This window comes from Oncorhynchus kisutch, unplaced genomic scaffold (assembly GCF_002021735.2).
Source record: "Oncorhynchus kisutch isolate 150728-3 unplaced genomic scaffold, Okis_V2 Okis01b-Okis20b_hom, whole genome shotgun sequence".
Taxonomy (NCBI): domain Eukaryota; kingdom Metazoa; phylum Chordata; class Actinopteri; order Salmoniformes; family Salmonidae; genus Oncorhynchus; species Oncorhynchus kisutch.
In genome coordinates this window covers 14,557,950-14,572,331 of record NW_022261978.1, presented here as the reverse complement: position 1 = coordinate 14,572,331, position 14,382 = coordinate 14,557,950, and positions in this window count along the sequence as shown.

The window sequence follows — 14,382 nt, the reverse complement described above, 5'->3', positions numbered from 1 at the left end:
TGTTATGTAATGTTCATTGGTGTGTGTGTGTGTTAATGCAGACTGTTATGTAATGTTCATTGGTGTGTGTGTGTTAATGCAGACTGTTATGTAATGATCATTGGTGTGTGTGTGTTAATGCAGACTGTTATGTAATGTTTTCATTGGTGTGTGTGTGTTAATGCAGACTGTTATGTAATGATCATTGGTGTGTGTGTGTTAATGCAGACTGTTATGTAATGATCATTGGTGTGTGTGTGTGTTAATGCAGACTGTTATGTAATGATCATTGGTGTGTGTGTGTTAATGCAGACTGTTATGTAATGATCATTGGTGTGTGTGTGTTAATGCAGACTGTTATGTAATGATCATTGGTGTGTGTGTGTGTTAATGCAGACTGTTATGTAATGATCATTGGTGTGTGTGTGTGTTAATGCAGACTGTTATGTAATGTTCATTGGTGTGTGTGTGTTAATGCAGACTGTTATGTAATGTTCATTGGTGTGTGTGTGTGTTAATGCAGACTGTTATGTAATGATCATTGGTGTGTGTGTGTTAATGCAGACTGTTATGTAATGATCATTGGTGTGTGTGTGTTAATGCAGACTGTTATGTAATGATCATTGGTGTGTGTGTGTGTTAATGCAGACTGTTATGTAATGATCATTGGTGTGTGTGTGTTAATGCAGACTGTTATGTAATGATCATTGGTGTGTGTGTGTTAATGCAGACTGTTATGTAATGATCATTGGTGTGTGTGTGTGTTAATGCAGACTGTTATGTAATGATCATTGGTGTGTGTGTGTTAATGCAGACTGTTATGTAATGATCATTGGTGTGTGTGTGTTAATGCAGACTGTTATGTAATGTTCATTGGTGTGTGTGTGTGTTAATGCAGACTGTTATGTAATGATCATTGGTGTGTGTGTGTTAATGCAGACTGTTATGTAATGATCATTGGTGTGTGTGTGTTAATGCAGACTGTTATGTAATGATCATTGGTGTGTGTGTGTTAATGCAGACTGTTATGTAATGATCATTGGTGTGTGTGTGTGTTAATGCAGACTGTTATGTCATGTTCATTGGTGTGTGTGTGTGTTAATGCAGACTGTTATGTCATGTTCATTGGTGTGTGTTAATGCAGACTGTTATGTCATGTTTTCATTGGTGTGTGTGTGTGTTAATGCAGACTGTTATGTAATGATCATTGGTGTGTGTGTGTGTTAATGCAGACTGTTATGTCATGTTCATTGGTGTGTGTGTGTGTTAATGCAGACTGTTATGTCATGTTCATTGGTGTGTGTGTGTTAATGCAGACTGTTATGTCATGTTTTCATTGGTGTGTGTGTGTGTTAATGCAGACTGTTATGTCATGTTCATTGGTGTGTGTGTGTGTTAATGCAGACTGTTATGTCATGTTCATTGGTGTGTGTGTGTGTTAATGCAGACTGTTATGTAATGATCATTGGTGTGTGTGTGTTAATGCAGACTGTTATGTAATGATCATTGGTGTGTGTGTGTGTTAATGCAGACTGTTATGTAATGATCATTGGTGTGTGTGTGTTAATGCAGACTGTTATGTAATGATCATTGGTGTGTGTTAATGCAGACTGTTATGTAATGATCATTGGTGTGTGTGTGTGTTAATGCAGACTGTTATGTAATGATCATTGGTGTGTGTGTGTTAATGCAGACTGTTATGTAATGATCATTGGTGTGTGTGTGTTAATGCAGACTGTTATGTAATGATCATTGGTGTGTGTGTGTTAATGCAGACTGTTATGTAATGATCATTGGTGTGTGTGTGTTAATGCAGACTGTTATGTAATGATCATTGGTGTGTGTGTGTTAATGCAGACTGTTATGTAATGATCATTGGTGTGTGTGTGTGTTAATGCAGACTGTTATGTCATGTTCATTGGTGTGTGTGTGTGTTAATGCAGACTGTTATGTCATGTTCATTGGTGTGTGTGTGTGTTAATGCAGACTGTTATGTCATGTTTTCATTGGTGTGTGTGTGTGTTAATGCAGACTGTTATGTAATGATCATTGGTGTGTGTGTGTGTTAATGCAGACTGTTATGTCATGTTCATTGGTGTGTGTGTGTGTTAATGCAGACTGTTATGTCATGTTCATTGGTGTGTGTGTGTTAATGCAGACTGTTATGTCATGTTTTCATTGGTGTGTGTGTGTGTTAATGCAGACTGTTATGTCATGTTCATTGGTGTGTGTGTGTGTTAATGCAGACTGTTATGTCATGTTCATTGGTGTGTGTGTGTGTTAATGCAGACTGTTATGTAATGATCATTGGTGTGTGTGTGTTAATGCAGACTGTTATGTAATGATCATTGGTGTGTGTGTGTTAATGCAGACTGTTATGTAATGATCATTGGTGTAAAAAATCTGAAAAATATTTTATTAAAGTTTGATATTAGCCATGTTTCAACTTGGTGCTAACATGTGTCCTGCCCTTGGCTTTAAAGGTATAAAGGTAGGATTGGCCGAACGCTGCGTCGAGACTAGGGTTGGCCGAACGCTGCGTCGAGACTAGGGTTGGCCGAACGCTGCGTCGAGACTAGGGTTGGCCGAACGCTGCGTCGAGACTAGGGTTGGCCGAACGCTGCGTCGAGACTAGGGTTGGCCGAACGCTGCGTCGAGACTAGGGTTGGCCGAACGCTGCGTCGAGACTAGGGTTGGCCGAACGCTGCGTCGAGACTAGGGTTGGCCGAACGCTGCGTCGAGACTAGGGTTGGCCGAAAGCTGCGTCGAGACTAGGATTGGCCGAACGCTGCGTCGAGACTAGGGTTGGCCGAACGCTGCGTCGAGACTAGGGTTGGCCGAACGCTGCGTCGAGACTAGGGTTGGCCGAACGCTGCGTCGAGACTAGGGTTGGCCGAACCCTGCGTCGAGACTAGGGTTGGCCGAACGCTGCGTCGAGACTAGGGTTGGCCGAACCCTGCGTCGAGACTAGGGTTGGCCGAACCCTGCGTCGAGACTAGGGTTGGCCGAACGCTGCGTCGAGACTAGGGTTGGCCGAACCCTGCGTCGAGACTAGGGTTGGCCGAACCCTGCGTCGAGACTAGGGTTGGCCGAACGCTGCGTCGAGACTAGGGTTGGCCGAAAGCTGCGTCGAGACTAGGGTTGGCCGAACGCTGCGTCGAGACTAGGGTTGGCCGAACGCTGCGTCGAGACTAGGGTTGGCCGAACCCTGCGTCGAGACTAGGGTTGGCCGAACGCTGCGTCGAGACTAGGGTTGGCCGAACGCTGCGTCGAGACTAGGGTTGGCCGAACCCTGCGTCGAGACTAGGGTTGGCCGAACGCTGCGTCGAGACTAGGGTTGGCCGAACGCTGCGTCGAGACTAGGGTTGGCCGAACGCTGCGTCGAGACTAGGGTTGGCCGAACCCTGCGTCGAGACTAGGGTTGGCCGAACGCTGCGTCGAGACTAGGGTTGGCCGAACCCTGCGTCGAGACTAGGGTTGGCCGAACCCTGCGTCGAGACTAGGGTTGGCCGAACGCTGCGTCGAGACTAGGGTTGGCCGAACCCTGCGTCGAGACTAGGGTTGGCCGAACCCTGCGTCGAGACTAGGGTTGGCCGAACGCTGCGTCGAGACTAGGGTTGGCCGAACCCTGCGTCGAGACTAGGGTTGGCCGAACCCTGCGTCGAGACTAGGGTTGGCCGAACCCTGCGTCGAGACTAGGGTTGGCCGAACCCTGCGTCGAGACTAGGGTTGGCCGAAAGCTGCGTCGAGACTAGGGTTGGCCGAACGCTGCGTCGAGACTAGGGTTGGCCGAACGCTGCGTCGAGACTAGGGTTGGCCGAACCCTGCGTCGAGACTAGGGTTGGCCGAAAGCTGCGTCGAGACTAGGGTTGGCCGAACGCTGCGTCGAGACTAGGGTTGGCCGAACGCTGCGTCGAGACTAGGGTTGGCCGAACGCTGCGTCGAGACTAGGGTTGGCCGAACGCTGCGTCGAGACTAGGGTTGATCCTCACACGGGGCAGCAAAGCTTTTAAAAAGACAGTGTTGGCTGAAGATGAAGTGAAAATGAATTCACTGTTGTTTTGGACTTTCACACAATACATGCTTTTGTCAAGGTGGATACCACATCTTAAGGTCCATATCGATATGTATTACTTTAGAATGAAATCAATCTTTTTGTCTCAGGGCTTGTAGAATTTCAGACCATACATATATTTTGGCACGGTGGTTTCAACATCACTGTCAAAATTCGGTATCAATATATATTTTTTCTTTTTGGAAATTTTTGCAAGAAGGGCCTCGTTAGCGCAGTAGGTAGCGCGTCAGTCTCATAATCTGAATGTCGTGAGTTCGATCCTCACACGGGGCAGCAAAGCTTTTCAAAAGAGTGTTGGCTGAAGATGAAGTGAAAATGAATTCACTGTCATTTTGGACTTTCACACAATATATACTTTTGTCAAGGTGGATACCACATCTTAAGGTCCATATCGATATGTATTACTTTAGAATGAAATCAATCTTTTTGTCTCACAGGTTGTAGAATTTCAGACCATACATATATTTTGGCACGGTGGTTTCAACATCTGTCAAAATCTGAAGTTTGGTATCAATATTTTTTTTCTTTTTGGAAATGTTTGCAAGAAGGCCTCGTTAGCGCAGTAGGTAGCGCGTCAGTCTCATAATCTGAAGGTCGTGAGTTCGATCCTCACATGGGGCAGCAAAGGTTTTCAAAAGAGTGTTGGGTGAAAATGAATTTACTGCTGTTTTGGACTTTCACACAATACATACTTTTGTCAAGGTGGATACCACATCTTAAGGTCCATATCGATATGTATTACTTTAGAAAGAAATCAATCTTATTGTCTCACAGGTTGTAGAATTTCAGACCATACATATATTTTGGCACGGTGGTTTCAACATCACTGTCAAAATTCGGTATCAATATATATTTTTTCTTTTTGGAAATTTTTGCAAGAAGGGCCTCGTTAGCTAAGTAGGTAGCGCGTCAGTCTCATAATCTGAAGGTCGTGAGTTCGATCCTCACAACGGGCAGCAAAGCTTTTCAAAAGAGTGTTATCTGAAGATGAAGTGAAAATGAATTCACTGTCATTTTGGACTTTCACACAATATATACTTTTGTCAAGGTGGATACCACATCTTAAGGTCCATATCGATATGTATTACTTTAGAATGAAATCAATCTTTTTGTCTCACAGGTTGTAGAATTTCAGACCATACATATATTTTGGCACGGTGGTTTCAACATCACTGTCAAAATCTGAAGTTTGGTATCAATATTTTTTTTCTGTTTGGACATTTTTGCAAGTAGGGCCTCGTTAGCGCAGTAGGTAGCGCGTCAGTCTCATAATCTGAAGGTCGTGAGTTCGATCCTCACATGGGGCAGAAAAGGTTTTCAAAAGAGTGTTGGGTGAAAATGAATTTACTGTTGTTCTGGAATTTAACACAATACATATGTTTGTCAAGGTGGATACCACATCTTAGGTCCATATCGATATCTATTACTTTAGAATGAAATCAATCTTTTTGTCTCAGGGCTTGTAGAATTTCAGACCATACAAATATTTTGGCACGGTGGTTTCAACATCACTGTCAAAATTCGGTATCAATATTTTTTTTTTCTTTTTGGAAATTTTTGCAAGAAGGGCCTCGTTAGCGCAGTAGGAAGCGTGTCAGTCTCATAATATGAAGGTCGTGAGTTCAATCCTCACACGGGGCAGCAAACCTTTTCAAAAGAGTGTTGGCTGAAGATGAAGTGAAAATGAATTCACTGTTGTTTTGGACTTTCACACAATACATACTTTTGTCAAGGTGGATACCACATCTTAAGGTCCATATCGATATGTATGACTTTAGAATGAAATCAATCTTTTTGTCTCACAGGTTGTAGAATTTCAGACCATACATATATTTTGGCACGGTGGTTTCAACATCACTGTCAAAATCTGAAGTTCGGTATCAATATATATATTTTTTCTGTTTGGACATTTTTGCAAGATGGGCCTTGTTAGCGCAGTAGGTAGGGCGTCAGTCTCATAATCTGAAGGTATTGAGTTCGATCCTCACACGGGGCAGCAAAGCTTTTAAAAAGACATTGTTGGCTGAAGATGAAGTGAAAATGAATTCACTGTTGTTTTGGACTTTCACACAATACATGCTTTTGTCAAGGTGGATACCACATCTTAAGCTCCATATCGATATGTATTACTTTAGAATGAAATCAATCTTTTTGTCTCAGGGCTTGTAGAATTTCAGACCATACATATATTTTGGCACGGTGGTTTCAACATCACTGTCAAAATTCGGTATCAATATATATTTTTTATTTTGGAAATTTTTGCAAGAAGGGCCTCGTTAGCTAAGTAGGTAGTGCGTCAGTCTCATAATCTGAAGGTCGTGAGTTCGATCCTCACACCGGGCAGCAAAGCTTCTCAAAAGAGTGTTATCTGAAGGTGAAGTGAAAATGAATTCACTGTCATTTTGGACTTTCACACAATATATACTTTTGTCAAGGTGGATACCACATCTTAAGGTCCATATCGATATGTATTACTTTAGAATGAAATCAATCTTTTTGTCTCACAGGTTGTAGAATTTCAGACCATACATATATTTTGGCACGGTGGTTTCAACATCACTGTCAAAATCTGAAGTTTGGTATCAATATTTTTTTTCTGTTTGGACATTTTTGCAAGTAGGGCCTCGTTAGCGCAGTAGGTAGCGCGTCAGTCTCATAATCTGAAGGTCGTGAGTTCGATCCTCACATGGGGCAGAAAAGGTTTTCAAAAGAGTGTTGGGTGAAAATGAATTTACTGTTGTTCTGGAATTTCACACAATACATATGTTTGTCAAGGTGGATACCACATCTTAGGTCCATATCGATATCTATTACTTTAGAATGAAATCAATCTTTTTGTCTCAGGGCTTGTAGAATTTCAGACCATACAAATATTTTGGCACGGTGGTTTCAACATCACTGTCAAAATTCGGTATCAATATATATTTTTTCTTTTTGGAAATTTTTGCAAGAAGGGCCTCGTTAGCTAAGTAGGTAGCGCGTCAGTCTCATAATCTGAAGGTCGTGAGTTCGATCCTCACATGGGGCAGCAAAGGTTTTCAAAAGAGTGTTGGGTGAAAATGAATTTACTGCTGTTTTGGACTTTCACACAATACATACTTTTGTCAAGGTGGATACCACATCTTAAGGTCCATATCGATATGTATTACTTTAGAAAGAAATCAATCTTATTGTCTCACAGGTTGTAGAATTTCAGACCATACATATATTTTGGCACGGTGGTTTCAACATCACTGTCAAAATTCGGTATCAATATATATTTTTTATTTTTGGAAATTTTTGCAAGAAGGGCCTCGTTAGCTAAGTAGGTAGCGCGTCAGTCTCATAATCTGAAGGTCGTGAGTTCGATCCTCACACCGGGCAGCAAAGCTTTTCAAAAGAGTGTTATCTGAAGATGAAGTGAAAATGAATTCACTGTCATTTTGGACTTTCACACAATATATACTTTTGTCAAGGTGGATACCACATCTTAAGGTCCATATCGATATGTATTACTTTAGAATGAAATCAATCTTTTTGTCTCACAGGTTGTAGAATTTCAGACCATACATATATTTTGGCACGGTGGTTTCAACATCACTGTCAAAATCTGAAGTTCGGTATCAATATATATATTTTTTCTGTTTGGACATTTTTGCAAGATGGGCCTTGTTAGCGCAGTAGGTAGGGCGTCAGTCTCATAATCTGAAGGTATTGAGTTCGATCCTCACACGGGGCAGCAAAGCTTTTAAAAAGACATTGTTGGCTGAAGATGAAGTGAAAATGAATTCACTGTTGTTCTGGAATTTCACACAATACATATGTTTGTCAAGGTGGATACCACATCTTAGGTCCATATCGATATCTATTACTTTAGAATGAAATCAATCTTTTTGTCTCAGGGCTTGTAGAATTTCAGACCATACAAATATTTTGGCACGGTGGTTTCAACATCACTGTCAAAATTCGGTATCAATATTTTTTTTTCTTTTTGGAAATTTTTGCAAGAAGGGCCTCGTTAGCGCAGTAGGAAGCGTGTCAGTCTCATAATATGAAGGTCGTGAGTTCAATCCTCACACGGGGCAGCAAACCTTTTCAAAAGAGTGTTGGCTGAAGATGAAGTGAAAATGAATTCACTGTTGTTTTGGACTTTCACACAATACATACTTTTGTCAAGGTGGATACCACATCTTAAGGTCCATATCGATATGTATAACTTTAGAATGAAATCAATCTTTTTGTCTCAGGGCTTGTAGAATTTCAGCACATACATATATTTTGGCACGGTGGTTTCAACATCACTGTCAAAATCTGAAGTTCGGTATCAATATATATATTTTTTCTGTTTGGACATTTTTGCAAGAAGGGCCTCGTTAGCGCCGTAGGTAGCGCGTCAGTCTCATAATCGGAAGGTCGTGAGTTCGATCCTCACATGTGGCAGCAAAGCTTTTCAAAAGACAGTGTTGGCTGAAGATGAAAAGAAAATGAATTCTCTGTTGTTCTGGACTTTCACACAATACATATGTTTGTCAAGGTGGATACCACATCTTAGGTTCATATCGATATCTATTACTTTAGAATGAAATCAATCTTTTTGTCTCAGGGCTTGTAGAATTTCAGACCATACATATATTTTAGCTCGGTGGTTTCAACATCACTGTCAAAATCTGAATTTCGGTATCAATATTTTTTTTCTTCTTTTTGGACATTTTTGCAAGAAGGGCCTCGTTAGCGCAGTAGGTAGCGCCTCAGTCTCATAATCTGAAGGTCGTGAGTTCGATCCTCACACGGGGCAGCAAATCTTTTCAAAAGAGTGTTGGCTGAAGATGAAGTGAAAATGAATTCACTGTCATTTTGGACTTTCACACAATACATACTTCTGTCAAGATGGATACCACATCTTAAGGTCCATATCGATATGTATTACTTTAGAATGAAATCAATCTTTTTGTCTCAGGGCTTGTAGAATTTCAGACCATACATATATTTTAGCACGGTGGTTTCAACATCACTGTCAAAATCTGAATTTCGGTAGCAATATTTTTTTCTTCTTTTTGGACATTTTTGCAAGAAGGGACTCGTTAGCGCAGTAGGTAGCGCGTCAGTCTCATAATCTGAAGGTCGTGAGTTCGATCCTTACACGGGGCAGCATAGCTTTTCAAAAGATTGTTGGGTGAAAATGAAATCACTGTCGTTTTGGACTTTCACACAATACATACTTTTGTCAAGGTGGATACCACATCTTAAGGTCCATATCGATATGTATTACTTTAGAATGAAATCAATCTTTTTGTCTCAGGGCTTGTAGAATTTCAGACCATACATATATTTTGGCACGGTGGTTTCAACATCACTGTCAAAATCTGAATTTCGGTATCAATATTTTTTTTCTTCTTTTTGGAAATTTTCACAAGAAGGGCCTCGTTAGCGCAGTAGGTACCGTGTCAGTCTCATAATCTGAAGGTCGTGAGTTCGATCCTCACACGGGGCAGCATAGCTTTTCAAAAGATTGTTGGCTGAAGATGAAGTGAAAATGAAATCACTGTTGTTTTGGACTTTCACACAATACATACTTTTGTCAAGGTGGATACCACATCTTAAGGTCCATATCGATATGTATTACTTTAGAATGAAATCAATCTTTTTGTCTCACAGGTTGTAGAATTTCAGACCATACATATATTTTGGCACGGTGGTTTCAACATCACTGTCAAAATCTGAAGTTTGGTATCAATATTTTTTTTCTGTTTGGACATTTTTGCAAGAAGGGCCTCGTTAGCGCAGTAGGTAGCGCGTCAGTCTCATAATCTGAAGGTCGTGAGTTCGATCCTTACACGGGGCAGCATAGCTTTCAAAAGATTGTTGGCTGAAGAGTGAAAATGAATCACTGTCGTTTGGACTTTCACACAATACATACTTTTGTCAAGGTGGATACCACATCTTAAGGTCCATATCGATATGTATTACTTTAGAATGAAATCAATCTTTTTGTCTCAGGGCTTGTAGAATTTCAGACCATACATATATTTTGGCACGGTGGTTTCAACATCACTGTCAAAATCTGAATTTCGGTATCAATATTTTTTTTCTTCTTTTTGGAAATTTTCACAAGAAGGGCCTCGTTAGCGCAGTAGGTACCGTGTCAGTCTCATAATCTGAAGGTCGTGAGTTCGATCCTCACACGGGGCAGCATAGCTTTTCAAAAGATTGTTGGCTGAAGATGAAGTGAATGAAATCACTGTCGTTTTGGACTTTCACACAATACATACTTTTGTCAAGGTGGATACCACATCTTAAGGTCCATATCGATATGTATTACTTTAGAATGAAATCAATCTTTTTGTCTCACAGGTTGTAGAATTTCAGACCATACATATATTTTGGCACGGTGGTTTCAACATCACTGTCAAAATCAGAAGTTTGGTATCAATATTTTTTTTCTGTTTGGACATTTTTGCAAGAAGGGCCTCGTTAGCGCAGTAGGAAGCGTGTCAGTCTCATAATATGAAGGTCGTGAGTTCGATCCTCACACGGGGCAGTAAACCTTTTCAAAAGAGTGTTGGCTGAAGATGAAGTGAAAATGAATTCACTGTTGTTTTGGACTTTCACACAATACATACTTTTGTCAAGGTGGATACCACATCTTAAGGTCCATATCGATATGTATTACTTTAGAATGAAATCAATCTTTTTGTCTCAGGGCTTGTAGAATTTCAGCACATACATATATTTTGGCACGGTGGTTTCAACATCACTGTCAAAATCTGAATTTCGGTATCAATATATTATTTTTTCTGTTTGGACATTTTTGCAAGAAGGGCCTCGTTAGCGCCGTAGGTAGCGCGTCAGTCTCATAATCGGAAGGTCGTGAGTTCGATTCTCACATGTGGCAGCAAAGCTTTTCAAAAGACAGTGTTGGCTGAAGATGAAAAGAAAATGAATTCTCTGTTGTTCTGGACTTTCACACAATACATATGTTTGTCAAGGTGGACACCACATCTTAGGTTCATATCGATATCTATTACTTTAGAATGAAATCAATCTTTTTGTCTCAGGGCTTGTAGAATTTCAGACCATACATATATTTTAGCTCGGTGGTTTCAACATCACTGTAAAAATCTGAATTTCGGTATCAATATTTTTTTTCTTCTTTTTGGATATTTTTGCAAGAAGGGCCTCGTTAGCGCAGTAGGTAGCGCCTCAGTCTCATAATCTGAATGCCGTTAGTTCGATCCTCACACGGGGCAGCAAATCTTTTCAAAAGAGTGTTGGCTGAAGATGAAGTGAAAATGAATTCACTGTCGTTTTGGACTTTCAGACAATACATACTTTTGTCAAGGTGGATACCACATCTTAAGGTCCATATCGATATGTATTACTTTAGAATGAAATCAATCTTTTTGTCTCAGGGCTTGTAGAATTTCAGACCATACATATATTTTGGCACGGTGGTTTCAACATCACTGTCAAAATCTGAATTTCGGTATCAATAATTTTTTTCTTCTTTTTGGAAATTTTCACAAGAAGGGCCTCGTTAGCGCAGTAGGTACCGTGTCAGTCTCATAATCTGAAGGTCGTGAGTTCGATCCACACACGGGGCAGCATAGCTTTTCAAAAGATTGTTGGCTGAAGATGAAGTGAAAATGAAATCACTGTCGTTTTGGACTTTCACACAATACATACTTTTGTCAAGGTGGATACCACATCTTAAGGTCCATATCGATATGTATTACTTTAGAATGAAATCAATCTTTTTGTCTCACAGGTTGTAGAATTTCAGACCATACATATATTTTGGCACGGTGGGTTCAACATCACTGTCAAAATCTGAAGTTTGGTATCAATATTTTTTTTCTGTTTGGACATTTTTGCAAGAAGGGCCTCGTTAGCGCAGTAGGTAGCGCGTCAGTCTCATAATCTGAAGGTCGTGAGTTCGATCCTCACATGGGGCAGCAAAGGTTTTCAAAAGAGTGTTGGGTGAAAATGAATTTACTGTTGTTCTGGAATTTCACACAATACATATGTTTGTCAAGGTGGATACCACATCTTAGGTCCATATCGATATCTATTACTTTAGAATGAAATCAATCTTTTTGTCTCAGGGCTTGTAGAATTTCAGACCATACATATATTTTGGCACGGTGGTTTCAACATCACTGTCAAAATTCGGTATCAATATTTTTTTTTTCTTTTTGGAAATTTTTGCAAGAAGGGCCTCGTTAGCGCAGTAGGAAGCGTGTCAGTCTCATAATATGAAGGTCGTGAGTTCAATCCTCACACGGGGCAGCAAACCTTTTCAAAAGAGTGTTGGCTGAAGATGAAGTGAAAATGAATTCACTGTTGTTTTGGACTTTCACACAATACATACTTTTGTCAAGGTGGATACCACATCTTAAGGTCCATATCGATATGTATTACTTTAGAATGAAATCAATCTTTTTGTCTCAGGGCTTGTAGAATTTCAGCACATACATATATTTTGGCACGGTGGTTTCAACATCACTGTCAAAATCTGAAGTTCGGTATCAATATATATATTTTTTCTGTTTGGACATATTTGCAATAAGGGCCTCGTTAGCGCCGTAGGTAGCGCGTCAGTCTCATAATCGGAAGGTCGTGAGTTCGATCCTCACATGTGGCAGCAAAGCTTTTCAAAAGACAGTGTTGGCTGAAGATGAAAAGAAAATGAATTCTCTGTTGTTCTGGACTTTCACACAATACATATGTTTGTCAAGGTGGATACCACATCTTAGGTTCATATCGATATCTATTACTTTAGAATGAAATCAATCTTTTGTCTCAGGGCATGTAGCATTTCAGACCATACATATATTTTAGCTCGGTGGTTTCAACATCACTGTCAAAATCTGAATTTCGGTATCAATATTTTTTTTCTTCTTTTTGGATATTTTTGCAAGAAGGGCCTCGTTAGCGCAGTAGGTATCGCCTCAGTCTCATAATCTGAAGGTCGTGAGTTTGATCCTCACACGGGGCAGCAAATCTTTTCAAAAGAGTGTTGGCTGAAGATGAAGTGAAAATGAATTCACTGTCATTTTGGACTTTCACACAATACATACTTCTGTCAAGATGGATACCACATCTTAAGGTCCATATCGATATGTATTACTTTAGAATGAAATCAATCTTTTTGTCTCAGGGCTTGTAGAATTTCAGACCATACATATATTTTAGCACGGTGGTTTCAACATCACTGTCAAAATCTGAATTTCGGTAGCAATATTTTTTTCTTCTTTTGGACATTTTTGCAAGAAGGGCCTCGTTAGCGCAGTAGGTAGCGTGTCAGTCTCATAATCTGAAGGTCGTGAGTTCGATCCTCACACGGGGCAGCAAAGATTTTCAAAAGAGTGTTGGCTGAAGATGAAGTGAAAATGAATTCACTGTCGTTTTGGACTTTCAGACAATACATACTTTTGTCAAGGTGGATACCACATCTTAAGGTCCATATCGATATGTATTACTTTAGAATGAAATCAATCTTTTGTCTCAGGGCTTGTAGAATTTCAGACCATACATATATTTTGGCACGGTGGTTTCAACATCACTGTCAAAATCTTAATTTCGGTATCAATAATTTTTTTCTTCTTTTTGGAAATTTTCACAAGAAGGGCCTCGTTAGCGCAGTAGGTACCGTGTCAGTCTCATAATCTGAAGGTCGTGAGTTCGATCCTCACACGGGGCAGCATAGCTTTTCAAAAGATTGTTGGCTGAAGATGAAGTGAAAATGAAATCACTGTCGTTTTGGACTTTCACACAATACATACTTTTGTCAAGGTGGATACCACATCTTAAGGTCCATATCGATATGTATTACTTTAGAATGAAATCAATTCTTTTTGTCTCACAGGTTGTAGAATTTCAGACCATACATATATTTTGGCACGGTGGTTTCAACATCACTGTCAAAATTGAAGTTTGGTATCAATATTTTTTTCTGTTTGGACATTTTGCAAGAAGGGCCTTGTTAGCGGCAGTAGGTAGCGCGTCAGTCTCATAATCTGAAGTCGTGAGTTCGATCCTCACATGGGGCAGCAAAGGTTTTCAAAAGAGTGTTGGGGTGAAAATGAAATTTACTGTTGTTCTGGAATTTCACACAATACATATGTTTTGTCAAGGTGGAGACCACATCTTAGGTCCATATCGATATCTATTACTTTAGAATGAAATCAATCTTTTTGTCTCAGGGCTTGTAGAATTTCAGACCATACATATATTTGGCACGGTGGTTTCAACATCACTGTCAAAAATTCGGTATCAATTTTTTTTTCTTTTGGAAATTTTTGCAAGAAAAGGGCTCGTTAGCGCAGTAGGTAGCGGGTCAGTCTCATAAT